This window comes from Podarcis bocagei, assembly GCF_964188305.1.
Source record: "Podarcis bocagei genome assembly, chromosome: 2".
Lineage (NCBI taxonomy): Eukaryota > Metazoa > Chordata > Lepidosauria > Squamata > Lacertidae > Podarcis > Podarcis bocagei.
Window position 1 is genome coordinate 15,302,839 of NC_138126.1, and position 16,555 is coordinate 15,319,393.

General features: G+C 45.2%; 1 long non-coding RNA gene across 1 annotated transcript in view; it reads right to left on the minus strand.

The window, feature by feature from the left end:
* LOC308581300 overlaps window positions 1-16,555 on the minus strand; it is a 69,767-nt gene continuing 53,212 nt past the window's right edge. The window contains exon 2 of the long non-coding RNA XR_014004946.1: window positions 1-3,991. This is a non-coding gene — a long non-coding RNA (uncharacterized lncRNA). The remainder of the gene's footprint in view (window positions 3,992-16,555) is intronic.

The following is a 16,555-nucleotide window of genomic DNA, read 5'->3' on the forward strand; positions in this document are numbered from 1 at the left end:
TGCACCACGCCCATCTGGCTGGATTTCCCCCACCAATCTTGGTGGCTTCCAACAAAATATTGAAATACAATAGTCCTTCAGATATTAAAAGCTTCCCTAAACAGGACAGCCTTCAGATGTCTTTTAAAGTCTGGTGGCTGTTTTTTCCGTTGACATCTTTTGGGAAGGTATTCCACAGGGAGGGCACCACTACCGCTAAGGCCCTCTGCCTGGTTCCCTGTAACTTCGCTTCTCACAGTGAGGGAACCACCAGAAGGCTCTTGGTACTGGACCTCCATGTCCAGGCAGATCAGTGGAGGTGGAGACTCTCCTCCCGTCACCAGTCTAGCTGCCGCATTCTGGATTAGTTGTTGTTTCTGGATCACCTTCAAAGGTAGCCCCACGTAGAGCGCATTGCAGTAGTCCAAGCGGGAAATAACTGGAGCATGCACTACTCTGGCAAGACAGTCTGCGGGCAGATAGGGTCTCAGCCTGCATACCAGATGGAGCTGGTAAACAGCTGCCCTGGACACAGAATTGACCTGTGCTTCCATGGACAGCTGTGAGTCCAAAATGACTCCCAGTCTGCGCACCTGGTCCTTTAGGGGCACAGTTACCCCAACCAGGACCAAGGAGTCCTCCACACCTGCCTGCCTCCTGGCCCCCAAAAACAGGACATCTGCCTTATCAGCATTCAACTTTAATATGTTAGCTGCCATCCATCTTCCCAGAGACACCATCGCAGCTGTGAGGTGATAAGACGCCTTGTCTTTGTTTTTCTCCTGGCCTGCTGCTTTCCCACGTCTCTGCTAGGAACCAGCCCTGGAACCGCCACTTATCTACTTTGTTGACATTCCTCTCCGGCCGGTGTCCTTGCCTTCCTGGGCCTCTGCAGAACAATGCCCTTCCCTGTTGGACATCGCCTCAGAGCACAAATGACTCTTGGAGACTTTGGCTTTCCCAGAGCTCTTGGAACGGCCTGCACCCCCACTGTTGGGTGCCCAGCTGCCTGAGGAACGGACTGCAACTGCCTTCCTCTTCCCAGCTCTCAGCCTCTCTCCAGCACACAGTCCATCACACAGATGTGTTGAAGCATAGAAACAGCTTCCCAAAACAGTCCCAGCCCCCTCTGGACTTGGTGCTTTCTCTGGGCATCCTCCAGCCCCCTCTGGTCTGGCTCCCACTGAGGCTTGACATGCCGTCTTCAGTGCCTGCCACGCGACCCAGGGCTTCTTCCCTTGGAGGTTTGGCAACAGCCAAGCTTCAACGCTGGCCCTTAAAATGGCTAGCACCCTTTGCTCTCTTTCCAGAGCAACAACCACGTCTGCCTCACAAGCTTCCACTGCTCCTGCAGACCTCTCACTGGGCTGGGCAAAAACTGGATCGGCTTGCGTGCAATCCCAAATCTTCCTTCTAGCCAGTAGTACATGCGCTTACTCCAGGCTTCCCAATTGGCCCCATGCAGTCTTTCACCGGGGTAGCTCTCATGGCCATGCTGTGGCTGAGCAGCAGCCATCTTCCTCCCCCCAGGGCTTTAAGCGTACTCACACGTTTGCCAGCTAGCTGGTCCTCCGAAGCAGCAGCCTCCTCTTGGCTCCGCTCTCCACCAGCGTCTCCCACTGCCCTTCCTGGCAGGAGTTCAAAGCAGCTCAAAGCTGGCAGCCTTCTTCCCTCCTCACACATGGCAGGAAACATGGACCTTCCAGAACCTTTGAGGACATTAATTCCTGCGTCCAGTCAGCGCTTCCCCTGTGCAGCTGTGCTTTGGGGCTTGAGTCTGACCTGGCAGAAAATGCAGAGTAGCAGCGGTCCTGCGTCCGTGTGAGATGAGGGATAAATCAAGTCCAAAGACAGTTCGGTTCTTATCTCTAGAAGCGTTTATTTACAAAGCAGGAAATCAGTCACATTCCATTGGAGCTTTCCGGCATCTTTCCCGTGCTCCTAAAGCACACACTGCCTCTCTGCAGCTGAGCTGCGTCTTAGGCAGAATCGAAAGCAAGTCTGAACAGTGATACAGACTGTGACGCACTTCTCTGCGTCAAGCTCCTCCCAGATACAGGACACCACGGAGTTTTAACCCTGTCAGTTCCAAACTCCACAGGGTTGTGGAGAAGTCCAATTGCATCAGGAAGTGATCTGACCATGGCGCTTCTTTAGATTCACTTTTACTTAATGTCAGATCACCAACATCCATAGAGGTGAACACCAGGTCTAAGGCATGTTCGCGGCTTTGAGTTGGGCCAAACTTATTCAGGGACAGCCCCATGGAGGCCATGCTTTCCACAAAGTCCCAATCGGCCCCTTGTAAGGTTGTGTCGGTGTGAATGTTAAAATCCCCCAGGACAACCAAACTAGGTGTCTCCAGGTGAAATCTGCCACAACCTGAAGCTGTTCAGGCAGGGAATCCTTGGTGCAGGGGGAGATCGGTACAAAGGAATCCTGTACTGCCCCTATTGTTCAACTTCAAGAACATGCACTCAGAGAACTGGGTCTTCCCAATAGGACACCTGGTGCAAATTAATGACTTCCTACAAATCACTGCAAACCACACCCCCTCCCTGCCCACATGACTTGGGTTGCTGTGCGTAAGAGAAACCTGGTGGACAAACAGCGGCAAGGACAGGTCCATTACTGCATACAAAAATTTTCTTTTGTTTCTTTTGGGATGTCTGTTGTTAATAGGCCCAAAAAAACATTTCTGGTTTTTTGGGGAAAGTATGTCGTAACATTTTATTTAATTCTTCATTAATGGTATCCCAAAATTATTTAATTTTAGGGCACGTCCACCACATATGGGAGAAATTCCCTTCTTTAAGTTTGCACCTCCAACACTTTCCACTGGTGTTTTGGTACATTTTAGCCAATTTTGAGGGTTTAAGATACCATCTGTACATCATTTTTAAAAAATAATTATTTTATTGTATAACATGCTGTAAATCTTATGTCTCTTTTCCATAAGTTTTCCTATTTTTCTAAATCAATTGTATGACTGAAATATTGTGCCCATTTGACCATGACATCTTTAACCTCTTTGTCTCTTAAATGCCAATTTAATAATGGTTTATACATTTTGGATAAATTTTTATCATCATTTATAATCAATTCTTTGTCTATTTCAGATAATTTTATATCAAATCCATTTACTTTCTTGTCTTCCTCAAAAATTGCATTTAATTGATGGTATTGAAACCAGCCTATTCCTGTATGTCTTATTGTTTCATTTTTTCCCCCATTTGTAATCTATTATTTACTTCCTCTAAAAGATCTTTATACGTCAACCAATTTGAATCCATATTTTTTCTTTTTACTGCCTCTGCCTCCATTGGTGACAACCACCATGGGGTTTTTGGTTCTAATATTTTTTTGTTCCTTTCCCAAATTTCATATAAGGCTTTCCTAATAATGTGATTTAGAAATCCATTGTGGATTTTTGTTTTATTATAACCCAGGTAGCTGTGCCACCCCACCATATTATCCCAGCCCTCAATATCCAGTAATTTAGTATTCTTCAAGATCATTCCTTGAGCCAGACCAGGCAGGCAGCTTCGTAGTAGATCCTAAGATCTGGCATTCCAAACCCTCCTTTGTTTTTGGTTTCTGTTAATAATTTAAATTTAATTCTGGTTTTTTTGCCCTGACAAATGTATTTTGCCAAATACCTGTGCCATTCTTTAAAACAATTTAAGCCATTAAGAACCAGAATTGATTGAAAAAGGAACAGCATTTTTGGTAAAACTACCATCTTGATTGTAGAAATTTTCCCCACAACGTGAGTTTTAATTTACTCCAGATTTCTATGTCTTTCCTAATATCGTTCCATACCTTAATATAAATGTATTTCTATAAATTAATGTTTTTCATGGTTATCCAAATTCCTAAATACTTTGCTCTGTTAGTAATTTTAAGTCCTGTTTCTATTTCTAACTTTACTTTTTCTTGTATATCTAATTTTTTTACCAGTTTTGTTTTTTCTTTATTAATTTTGAATCGTGATAATTGTCCAAACACCTTTCTTCTTTCCTTTCCTTTCCTTTTATTATAATAATTTTTATTGATTTCTTACAACAAATATCCATCACCATCACTCAAAATTCCTTTATCTCATCATAGTCTTTCAATTTTAACTTTCCTTCTTGTTCTATTAGTAATTCTCTGTATGTTGGCCATATTCCTTTCATTGCTGATGTATTAAGTGATAGTGCTTCAATGGGTGATAGCCACCATGGAGTTTGGGGTTCCAATAATTCTTTGTATTTTCCCCATACCTTTATTAAAAACGTATTATAGTATTGTGGAGTCCTTTGTGTACTTTTGTTTTCCCATACCACAAATATGCATGCCAACCAAATCTGTTGTCATGTCCTTCCAGTTCTATTGCCTCTTCTTTCTCCAATTTAATCCAATCCCGAATCCGAGTAAGACAAGCTGCTTCATAGTAAATTTTGAGATCTTTAAGGGAAAAGCCTCCCCTTTCTTTTAAGTCTGTATTTTGTATTTTATTCTTCACCTTGTTTTTTCCAATATTACTCTAAAGCAGCCTTTTTCAACCTGTGGGCCCCCAGATGTTATTAGCAAGGCCAGAGCTCAGGGATGATGGGAGTTGTAGTCCAACAACATCTGGGGACCCACAGGTTGAGAACTGCTGCTGTAGAGGGTTTTCCGTTGTAATTATTAGATTGTCTGCTTAGGCTCTGACCTTCTAGGCCCTTTGTCCAACTTTAATTCCTTCTAGTCTAGGGTCTTCTTTTATTACTTTCAAATACACTTCCAGAAGTGTGATAAAGAGGAGAGGAGAAAGAGGGCAGCCCTGTCTTGTTCCCTTAGAGATGTTAAAAGCTTCTGATGTTTCACCATTTATAATTAGTCTGACCTGTTGGGAATTATAAATCACTTTTATACCACTACATATTTTCTCACCCAAACTCATCATTTCCAAAGTTTTTTGCATGAATGCCCCTGAAACATCAAATGCTTTCTCCGCATCCACCAAGATCATTGATGCCTTTTTATCTGGTCTCATTTCTAGATATTTTATTATATCTACTACCAAGCATAAAGGTAAAGGGACCCCTGACTATTAGGTCAAGTCGTGGCCGACTCGGGTTGAGGTGCTCATCTCGCTTTATTGGCCGAGGGAGCCGGCGTACAGTTTCCAGGTCATGTGGCCAGCATGACTAAGCCGCTTCTGGCGAACCAGAGCAGCGCACAGAAAGGCTGTTTACCTTCCCGCTGGAGCGTTATGTAATAAAAAAAATTAAGGTCTTTTATATATAATAAATGTTCATAAATGTACCAACCAAACACATACATAGATATGTGGACCACATGTCTGGAGCAGCACAGGAAGACCGTCCTGAAACCATTTTGACTCCCAAACCGACCAAATGTTTTCCCTGAAAGGAGGGAGGGGTGAGGGAACCTTCCCATTGTCTCAGGAATTGGGTAATCACCATCTCAAAGGAATGGCCAGACTACCAGGAAAGGCAATCAGATAAGGCATTATCAAATAACCTGGGAACAACAACAGTCAAATTTCTGTTGTAGACTGCCTTTTCTGTGATGTAGGTATGATGTTTGTGATGATGTTTGTTTGTCTTAGGTTACCACTCCTTCTGTGATTGATGTATGATGTAGTGGTCTTGAAGGGAAGGGAATTTAAAAGGTCTATATAAGGGCAGGCACACCTTGGTTCGGGGTGGTCCTCCTTCTGCGTGTGAGGGGAGCAACCTGTTGCAACAGTTCAATAAAGATCAGTCTTACTAGCTGCTTTGCTTCTCAATATTCTCTGGTTGGCTTCTTTGATTTTCTTCAACTGATGGAGAACTGGCAAAGGACTCTATAAAGGCTCTTGTGTCCCCCATAAGGAAATAAGGGCAGATTTTGTCTACAACAGGTACCTCTTTATCTTCTTGCAATTTGATGTGCTTTCGAACTGCTAGGTTGGCAGGAGCAGAGGCAGAGCAATGGGAGCTCACCCCTTCGCGGGGATTCGAACTGCCAATCTTCTGATCGGCAAGCCCTTAGTGAGGACAATATATTCTTGCAAGAGCTGGGAGCCAAAGCAGGCACAGTCCAGCTGGGGCAAAGTACAAGTTTATATTCCCTATGCACACGTTCCCTCCCTCGCCTTCCCACCCCGTCGCAGGGATTCGAACCGCCGATTCTTCTGATTGGCAAGCCCTAGGCTCTGTGGTTTAACCCACAGCGCCACCCGCGTCCTTTATTGAGGACAATACGTTCTTGCAAAAGTGGGGGTCCAAAGCAGGCACAGTCCAGCTGGGGCAAGGAATGAGCTTATATTCCCCATGCACACGTTCCCGCCCTCGTCTCCCCATTGCTTGGGTGCTACAAGGTTTTCCTTCCCCCAATTATCAAATAACAGACAAGAGGCTGAGCGTGGAGAGAAACTTCTCCTTCCTCCTCAGAGTTGCTTCCAGTTCCGGCTTCACCAGCAGAGATAAAATCGGTGTTTGCAAAGGAGGGAGTGGAAGAGGCGGGAAGCGGGGCTGCGTCGTGCGGAGGAGGGGGCTTCTTCCTAATCAAGCCTCCTAATTAAGCGCCCTCACTCCCTGCCTCCCACGCGGGGGCTCCCATTCCCGCCCCCGCTGCCTGGGATGTGGGGTGAGTGCAAATCCAATGGCGGGGAAGGGGGGAAGGGGCTTTGCGAGGGGGTCCAGGATGAGAAGCCCCCGGACGGGAAAAGAGAAGGGAGGAAAGGGGGCTGTTTCCTTGAAGGGGGGGGGGGAGAGATGTTTCCTCCTGCAGGGATCTGGTGCAAAGGGAGTTGCAGGGAAGGAGGCGGGCAAGGGGAGAGGGATGGGCATTGCTGGCCAGGATCGTTTAATAGTATTACAGTGCTACCTCGGGTTACATACGCTTCAGGTTACAGACTCTGCTAACTCAGAAATAGTACCTTGGGTTAAGAACTTTGCTTCAGGATGAGAACAGAAATCACGCAGCAGTGGCGCGGCGGCGGGTGGTCCCATTAGCTAAAGTGGTGCTGCAGGTTAAGAACAGTTTCACGTTAAGAACGGACCTCCAGAACGAATTAAGTATTTAACCCAAGGTACCACTGTAATTTAAATTTAGTATCTATACTCCAGCAGAAGACCCCTCGGAGGAGGACCTTCTCTTTAGGCAACAGTCGAAAGCATTGCTCTTCTCCCAGGCGTTTCGCACATTAAAAACAATCTATGGACTTCACAACTGAATTGGGGGGGGGGTGTTTTTATTTTTTACTCTGCTATGCATCTCTGTGTTTTTTCTCTTGTAAGCTGCCCTGTGATCTTTGGAGGAAGGGCAGTATAGAAATGTGAAGAATAGCTGTAAAAATAGGAAGGCCTCTTGCGTTCAAGGGGGGGGGGGATTCGGACAAAGTCTCTGACCAGCATAACAGGATGGGCTTAGGAGGGAATAACAATAACAATAATTCATTACTTGTAGCCTGCCCATCCGACTCCGTTGCCTCAGCAACTCAGGGTGGCTTCCAAAAAAAACAACAACCCCAAAATTGAAGACATTGAAAACCTCCCTGTGCTGGGCTGCCTTCAGAAGACTTCCGTTTTGTAGAAATGGCCTTTGAATTTAAAGAAATGCTCTCTTTAAGGAATCCCGTGGTGTAAACGTGTATGTTGTCCTCTAGGTCCAAACACATAGTGCTTCTCTTGTGAACTTGCCATCTAAGTTGTTTACTCCTGACCAAAGCTCCTGCTTCCCAAAAGGACTGGAGGGGGAGGTCTCTCAACCACTTTTAACCACCCCACTCCCACCGCATGGAAGGCAGAGGACGTGTTCATTCACAATCCTAGTAAACCATGTGTGTATCTGAAGTGAACCACGTGCTGCAGCTCCTTCCCCTCTCACTGGGCTGCTGCAAGAAAAGACAGCAGAGGAGGAAAGGGATGGGTTTGAAGGCTCCTTCCACAAGCCATCTCTCTCCCCTGAGCAACAAGAGCAAAGGGTGTTTGTAGGGCAGAACGACAGAGGAGGAGTCAGGGAGGACAGAGGGAGCAATGGGCGGATCCCCCACCTCTCCCAGGGGGTCCAGATGCAAGCAAGGGGCTTCCTTCTTCTCCATGCAAGGGCCACCCATGTATTCAGAGCAGTCCTTTGCAGATTAACTCTTAAGTTCCATGGGATCTACTCTCAGGCCACTAATGTGCATACTGTGCCAGCCTTAGGAAGGGAGGTGGGACAGGCAGGTGAAAGGAATTGCCAAAGGTGTTTGAAAATGGGTGGGGGCTCTTGGGAAGGGGGTGCCCAATTGGGGCTTCTCCAGGGGCAGCAGAATGTCTTGGGCAGGAGAATCCCTGCAGGGGCTCTCAGACTCCCTTGGCTTCTTCTTCTTCCATCCCTCCCAGGAAGCTGCAACTTGCTCTGGCTTCTGCGCTCCTCAGGAAGCTGAACCTGCAAACCTCGCTGAGACTGAACCTGCAACCCTGGCCAGGATGGAAGGAGGAAGATGGACGGTTGACCTGGTCAGGCTGTCTCCCGCATCCCTCCCCACAACCTCTGAGCATTCCCTCCCAGCACCCTTGGAGAAATCCGGTGAGTTCCAGGGGAGAGGAGGATGGGGACAGGGATAGATGGATGGTGGAGGGAGAAAGAGGAAAAGATGGAGAGGAGACAAATGGAAGGAGGTTCCTTAACGTAAGAAGGAAGGGGTGAGGCCTTCTCCAAAGCAGCTCTTTGTTTCTTGAATCCCTTTCATAAGGTAGTGGGGGCAGATATTCTTCCTCAAGAATTTTAAATCTTAGGAGTTACAGTGGTACCTTGGTTCTCAAATATAAGTCTTCCAAAACCAAGGCATACTTTCCTATAGAAAGTAATGCAAAATTGATTAATCCATTCCAGACTTTTAAAAACAACCCCTAAAACAGCAATTTAACATGAATTTTACTATCTAACAAGACCATTGATCCATAAAATGAAAGCAATAATCAATGTTCTGTACCATAAAATAAATAAGACAGTATTGTAGATGATAAAAACTAAAATTAAAACAAAAAAACAAGCCACAGTCAAAAATGAAAAAGCCACACAAACAAAAAAACAAAAAAATAGGAAACAACTAAAGCACCAAATGTCACCTCAGAACACTGCAACCAGAAACAGCTTTAATATTGATGGGGGGGGGGCTTAAATTAACTGTGTAATGGAACAAATGGGATGAAAAAAGCCTTGATTACGATGGAGAGGACTTAAATTAGCTGCTCAAGGGTAAAACAGAATGAAAAAAAGCCTTAATTAGGATGGGGGGGGGAATTAAATTTGCTGTGCAACAGTCAAAATGGAAGCTCAGGAGCACGTTCGGTTTCCGAGGCAAAGGTCAAAAACAGGAACACGTATTTCTGGGTTTGCAAATGATGAATCAACAGAAGCATAGAACAATCTATGGACTTCCCTTTTTTTGAAATATTTTTATTGTTTTTTACAAATGCAAGTTTCTATCAAAGACATTTATATAATCATTTCATGGGATTCTCTGAATCACATGACTTCGCTCCATCCCTTTCATGGGTCCTTATATTACCGTATTCTTCGCTCCATAAGGCGCACCGGACCGTAAGACGCACCTAGTTTTCAGAGGAGGAAAACAGGGGGGAAATATTCTGAATCAAATGTTGTACTAAACTACCGTATTTTTCGTTCTATAGGACGCACATTTCCGCCTCCAAAAATTAAGGGGGAATGTGTGTGCGTCCTATAGAGCGAATGCAGGCTGCGCCGCTAAGCCCAAAGCCAGAACAGGAAGACGGAGCACTGCAGAGCGCTCCGTCTCACTGCTCTAGCTTGGGGATTGCTGCGCGCAAACCTCTGTAGGGCAGCGGGGTGCCTTCACTCCGCTGTCCTGCAGAAGCTAGCAAGGCTGTTCCCAAGCCAGAACAGCGAGACGGAGGGCTCCGTCTCGCTGCTCTAGCTTGGGGATCTAGCTTGGGGATTGCTGCACGCAAACCTCTGTAGGGCAGCGGGGTGCCTTCACCCCACTGTCCTGCAGAAGCTAGCAAGGCTGTTCCCAAGCCAGAACAGTGAGACGGAGGGCTCCGTCTCGCTGCTCTAGCTTGGGGACGGCTGCGCGCAAACCTCTGCAGGGCAGCGGGGTGCCTTCACTCCGCTGTCCTGCAGAAGCTAGCAAGGCTGTTCCCAAGCCAGAACAGCGAGACGGAGGGCTCCGTCTCGCTGCTCTAGCTTGGGGACGGCTGCGCGCAAACCTCTGTAGGGCAGCGGGGTGCCTTCACCCCACTGTCCTGCAGAAGCTAGCAAGGCTGTTCCCAAGCCAGAACAGCGAGACGGAGGGCTCTGTCTCGCTGCTCTAGCTTGGGGACCGCTGCACGCAAACCTCTGCAGGGCAGCGGGCTCCGTCTCGCTGTTCTAGCTTGGGGACGGCTGTGCGCAAACCTCTGCAGGGCAGCGGGGCGCTGTGCTCCAAAGGCTTCAGGGATCTTTGAGGCTGGCAGTGGGGGAAAGCAGCGCTTCCCCCCACCGCCAGCCCCACAAGCTCTGGTAAATGTACCTTGAACGCACCTTGTTTTAGAGGGGGAGAACAAGAAAATATTTTTTTTCCCTGTTCTCCCCCTCCTATGGTCCCGTGCGTCCTATGGTCCGGTGCGTCCAATGGTGCGAAAAATACGGTATTTAATAAACTACTGGTATATCAGAGTGAGACTAAGAGGGACAGGAACTGTTTGTTTGTTTAGTGTGCAGGCTCAAGGAGCTACTGGTATCAGGTTCAGTTTGAGTAATAAGCAGCCCCTGGCAGCAACAGAATGGAGTATAAAAAGGAGTAGGGGCACTGGGACCCAGACAATGCTCAAATCTACCCTGCCTCAAAACAAGCTGCAAAAGTAAAAAGCCCGCTCCCGCTCCCCTGCCCCTCATCCCGTGCCCTCCCCAGCCTTTTTTTTACTTCCTGGTTTTCACTGCGCTCGTGGCTCAGAGCTCGAGGTTGGGGTTTTTTTGCTTAAATTTTATCCTTCCCGATCCAACCCCTCCTGTGCCCAGCAGTCCCTGTGCAGCCTCATCGCTCCATTTAGGGAGCACGCGGACCTTTGCTAGCTGAGGCTCGCTGTAAAGCAAGTGAAGCTAGAGCAGCGCAAAGCGGGACAGAAGCCCTGTAAGCGGATCCCGCTTTGCTTGACTGACGGGAGCCATGGCTCCGGTCCAGTGCATTCGCTCCGTAAGACGCACAGGCATTTTCCCTTTCTTTTTAGAAGGAAAAAAGTGCGTCCTATGGAGCGAAAAATACGGTAATTTGTCCAAACTACATACAGTGGTACCTCCAGTTGCAAACGGGATCCCTTCTGGAGCTCGACAGATCCCGAGGTTTTTGCAAACCAGAGGACCGCTTCTGCACACGCACACGGCGCAATAGAGTGCTTCTACGCGTGCGAGCGGCAAAACCCGGAAAAATACCAGAGGGTTATGTAACACGAGGTACCACTGTATGGATACATTCTCCACAGTTCTCATTTATCTAAATTGTCCATAAACTTATTTACAAGTGATTCCTAAAGTCCAGCTAACGTTTTGATTTGCGTGCAGTAATCTCATAGGTAAATAATAAATTTTCCCCATTCTTTTTTAAAGTACTTGTTTTCTTGATTCCTGAGTCTCATGGCTAATTTTGCCATTTTGGCAGAGTCCAGCAGTTTGGACTCGTCAAACTCATGCTGGTAGTTTCGCGAACAATATCCAACCATCTCGTCCTCTGTCGTCCCCTTCTCCTTGTGCCCTCCATCTTTCTCAACATTAGGGTCTTTTCCAGGGAGTCTTCTCTTCTCATGAGGTAGCCAAACTATTGGAGCCTCAGCTTCAGGATCTGTCCTTCCAGTGAGCACTCAGGGCTGATTTCCTTAAAAATGGAGAGGTTTGATCTCCTTGCAGTCCATGGGACTCTCAAGAGTCTCCTCCAGCACCATAATTCAAAAGCATCAATTATTCGGCGATCAGCTTTCTTTATGGTCCAGCTTTCACTTCCATACATCACTACTGGGAAAACCATAGCTTTTACTGTACGGACCTTTGTTGGCAAGGTGATGTCTCTACTTTTTCATTATATACCATTTCCCAAAATGATACTGTTATCTTACATGACCACCACATATAGCAAAAGATACCCACTTGTTCTGTACTTTTCCAGCAGATATTTGAACTTACTCTATACGTTTTAGATAACTTACTAGGAGTCAAATACCACCAGCACATCATTTTTATGTAGTTTTCTTTCAATGTACAGCAAGCTGTGAATTTCAGATCTGTTTTCCAAATCCTCTCCCAATCTACCATTTGTATGTTATGTCCTAAGTCCCTTTCCCAAGAACTAAGAGTTCTTTTTGAAATTGTGATGTCTCATAACTAAAACCTTTCTTTTTGTCTATCTTAAAGATATCGTTTAGTTGATGGTACTGTAACCAGTCAGGTACAGCTTCCCTTATCTCTTCAAAATTGTTTAATTCCAGTTGGTTTTCAACTTCAGTTAACACCTCTCTGTAAGTCGGCCAATTACTTCTCATATTCAATTTTTTTCAGAGATATTGCTTCCAAGGGGGAAAGCCACCAGGGTGTTTTTTACTCAAGCATTTTTTTATACTTCTCCCATACCCTAAACATTGGTTTTCTTACTATATGATTCTGAAAAGCTCTATGCACCTTGGCCTTTTCCTACCATAAATATGCATGCTATACATTATTTGTGTCCTTCCAGATCTAAAATACAGTACCTGTGTTTTCTAATGTAATCCATTCCCGGTTCTAGCAGATACAGAGTGCCTCATAATAAAGTTTCAAATCCGGCAGGGTGAAACCTCCTCTCTCTCTTACATCTGTTAATAATTTATTTTTTATACTTGGTTTCGTCCCTTGTCTGATAAACCTAGATATATCTTCTTGCCATTTTTCAAAGCATCCTGTGTTGCCTATTGCCTGGACTGCTTAGAATAAAAATAACATTTTTGGCAATACATTCATTTTTATTACTGATATTCCTCCCCAAAATGATAAATTCATTCTTCCCCATATCTCTAAAGCTCTTTTTATTTCTTTCCACTCATTCTTGTAATTGTCCTTAAAAATATTAATATTCTTAGCTGTCAAACAGATATCCCAGTATTTGACTTTGTTATGTATAACTAACTCTGTTTTCTGTTGTAATTTCTTTTGGTCTCGCTCCATTGTGTTTTTTACCAAAAACTTAGAATCATAGAGGTGGAATAGACCACAAGGGCCATCGAGTCCAACCCCCTGCCAAGCAGGAAACACCATCAAAGCACTCCTGACATATGGTTGTCAAGCCTCTGCTTAAAGACCTCCAAAGTAGGAGACTCCACCACACTCCTTGGCAGCAAATTTCACTGTCGAACAGCTCTTACTGTCAGGAAGTTCTTCCTAATGTTTAGGTGGAATCTTCTTTCTTGTAGTTTGGATCCATTGCTCCGTGTCTGCTTCTCTGGAGCAGCAGAAAACAACCTTTCTCCCTCCTCTATATGACATTCTTTTATATATTTGAACATGGCTATCATATCACCCCTTAACCTCCTTTTCTCCAGGCTAAACATGCCCAGCTCCCTTAGCCCTTCCTCATAAGGCACCATTTCCAGGCCTTTGACCATTTTGGTTGCCCTCCTCTGGACACGTTCCAGTTTGTCAGTGTCCTTCTTGAACTGTGGTGCCCAGAACTGGACACCGTACTCCAGGTGAGGTCTGACCAGAGCAGAATACAGTGGCACTATTACTTCCCTTGATCTAGATGCTATACTATTGATGCAGCCCAGAATTGCATTGGCTTTTTTAGCTGCCACGTCACACTGTTGGCTCATGTCAAGTTTGTGGTCAACCAAGACTCCTAGATCCTTTTCACATGTACTGCTCTCAAGCCAGGTGTATCTTGTATTTGTGCCTCTCAATTTTTTTGCCCAAGTGCAATACTTTACATTTCTCCCTGTTAAAGCTCATCTTGTTTGTTTTGGCCCAGTTCTCTAATCTGTCAAGGTCGTTTTGAAGTGTGATCCTGTCCTCTGGGGTGTTAGCCACCCCTCCCAGTTTGGTGTCATCTGCAAATTTGATCAGGATGCCCTTGAGTCCATCATCCAAGTCGTTGATAAAGATGTTGAATAAGACCAGGTCCAAGACAGAACCCTGTGGCACCCCACTAGTCACTCTTCTCCAGGATGAAGAGGAACCATTGATGAGCACCCTTTGGGTTTGGTCAGTCAGCCAGTTACAAATCCACTGAGTGGTAGCATAGTCAAGACCGCATTTTACCAGCTTCTTTACAAGAATATTATGGGGCACCTTGTCGAATGCCTTGCTGAAATCAAGGTAGGCTACATCCGCTGTGTTCCCTTCATTTACCAGGCTTGTAATTCTGTCAAAAAACGAGATCAGGTTAGTCTGACATGCCTTATTTTTCAGAAATCCATGCTGACTATTGGTGATCACAGCATTCCTTTCTAGGTGCTCACAGACTGTTTGCTTAATGATCTGCTCCAGAATCTTCCCTGGTATTGATGTCAGACTGACTGGGCGATAATTATTTGGGTCCTCTCTTTTCCCCTTTTTGAAAATAGGGACAACATTTGCCCTCCTCCAGTCTGCCGGGACTTCGCCTGTTCTCCAGGAATTCTCAAAGATGACTGCCAGTAGTTCTGAGATCACATCTGCCAGTTCTTTTAATACTCTTGGATGCAGTTCATCTGGCCCTGGAGACTTGAATACATCTAAACTAGCCAAGTATTCTTGTACTATCTCCTTAGTTATTCTGGGCTGTGTTTCCTCTGCTGAATCATTTGCTCCAAATTCTTCAGGTCGGGCATTGTTTTCTTTATCGGAGAAGACTGAGGCAAACAAGGCATTGAGGAGTCTTATTCTTGTTTAGTTTAAAGCCCCCGGCCTGCCCGAAGTCCTGTATCTTTTCTACCACCTTCGGTGGAGTATTTATGGAATCCTTCACTGTAATTACAAGGTGAACTGTGAAAGCTTTTAATTTATATGCTTTATTTTCTACTGTTATTCCTGTAATTAATTTCTCCACTTTGTCTCCCTCGCCAGGGCCTCTAATACCAAAATAAATAATAATGGTGATAGGGGATATCCTTGTCTTGTCCCCTTCCTTATTTTACACTTTTCTGTTATCACCATATTAACAATCAGCATAGACTGTTGGTTGAAATAAATTGCATCAATTCCTCTCCCAAATGCTTCCTCAAAATTCATTTTTTCTTTTATCTTTTTCATAAAAGCCCATGAAACATTATCAAAAGCCTTTTCAGCATCTATAAACATTAAGCCCGCTTTTTTCTCAATTTTTACTTCCAAGTATTGAATAATATCAATTATATTCCTTATATTTGTCGGGATTCAAGCCTATATGAGTAGTAACTGGCAACTCTCCAGGCACCCGGCTTGATCTCCTGTTAACCTCCCTGTCTGCATTCCTCAGCGAGATCCAGGCAGAGGTCGCGATAGGCGATCCTTCTCAGCGTGAGAAGAACCCCCCCCCTCTTTCTTGCCCCCCCAGCAGGGGAAAGAGATAGACAGAAACGTATTTACATGCCTTTATTTCTTTCTTTGCAGCATTACAAAAAACATGACTGCTCTCTTCAAGCTCCAGCAGTCGACTGACAAACACTGTACTTCCTGTACAGCTCATATTACACTCTGAGCTAATTCCGGTGCTTCACACTGAATTGACTGTCCCTCTGTTTCCCACGGACAGTCCCAACATCATGTGATGTTTTCAAGCTAGCAGCTCACAGCTGCATTGCTTCTATATCGTAACAATATTTTCCTTCATCTGACGTCCTGGTAGAAAGCAGGCCTGATTGTGCTGAATTTTTTCTGCTAAAACACCTTTCATTCTATTGCCCAAAATATGAGCAATACTCTAAATGGAGTATTTTTCTCGCCTTTTAGTTCAAGAATTATTGATTTGTGGTCCGAAAGCGTTCTTGGTTGTATTTTTGCTTTTTTAATCTATGGACTTCCATCCTACAGGAGACAGTGATGGCCAGCAACTTGGATAGCTTGAAAAAGAGGATTGGACTGATGTCTCTGCTCTGCCCTCGTGGTCCTAGGCAATAATGCTTCTTAATACTAGTTCCTGGAAAGCACAGGAAGGCAGAGGGCTCTTGTACTCAAATCCGGCTTGCTGGTTCCCCACAGGTATCTAGCTGGCCACTGTGAGAACAGGATGCTGGACTGGGTGGGCCTTTTCCCAATCAAGCAAGCTCTTCTTATGTTCTAATACAGGCATCCCCAAACTTGGCCCTCCAGATGTTAAGGACTACAACTCCCATCATCCCTAGCTAACAGGACCAGTGGTCAGGGCTGATGGGAATTGTAGTCCCAAAACATCTGGAGGATGTTTGGGGATACTAATATATTGAAATATTTTTACAGTTACATGTGGCAAAGTAACACTTCAGTTTTCTTAGTCATAGGAGAGACTGCTACTCGAACCTGTGATCATTTCCTCCCTGGAAAAAGAGAAATACAGAGATGTGTCTAAGAAGCCAATTCCACCATAGATTATAAAATAATGCAGTTTATTAAGTGTGAATGGAATGACCATGTGTTGTTT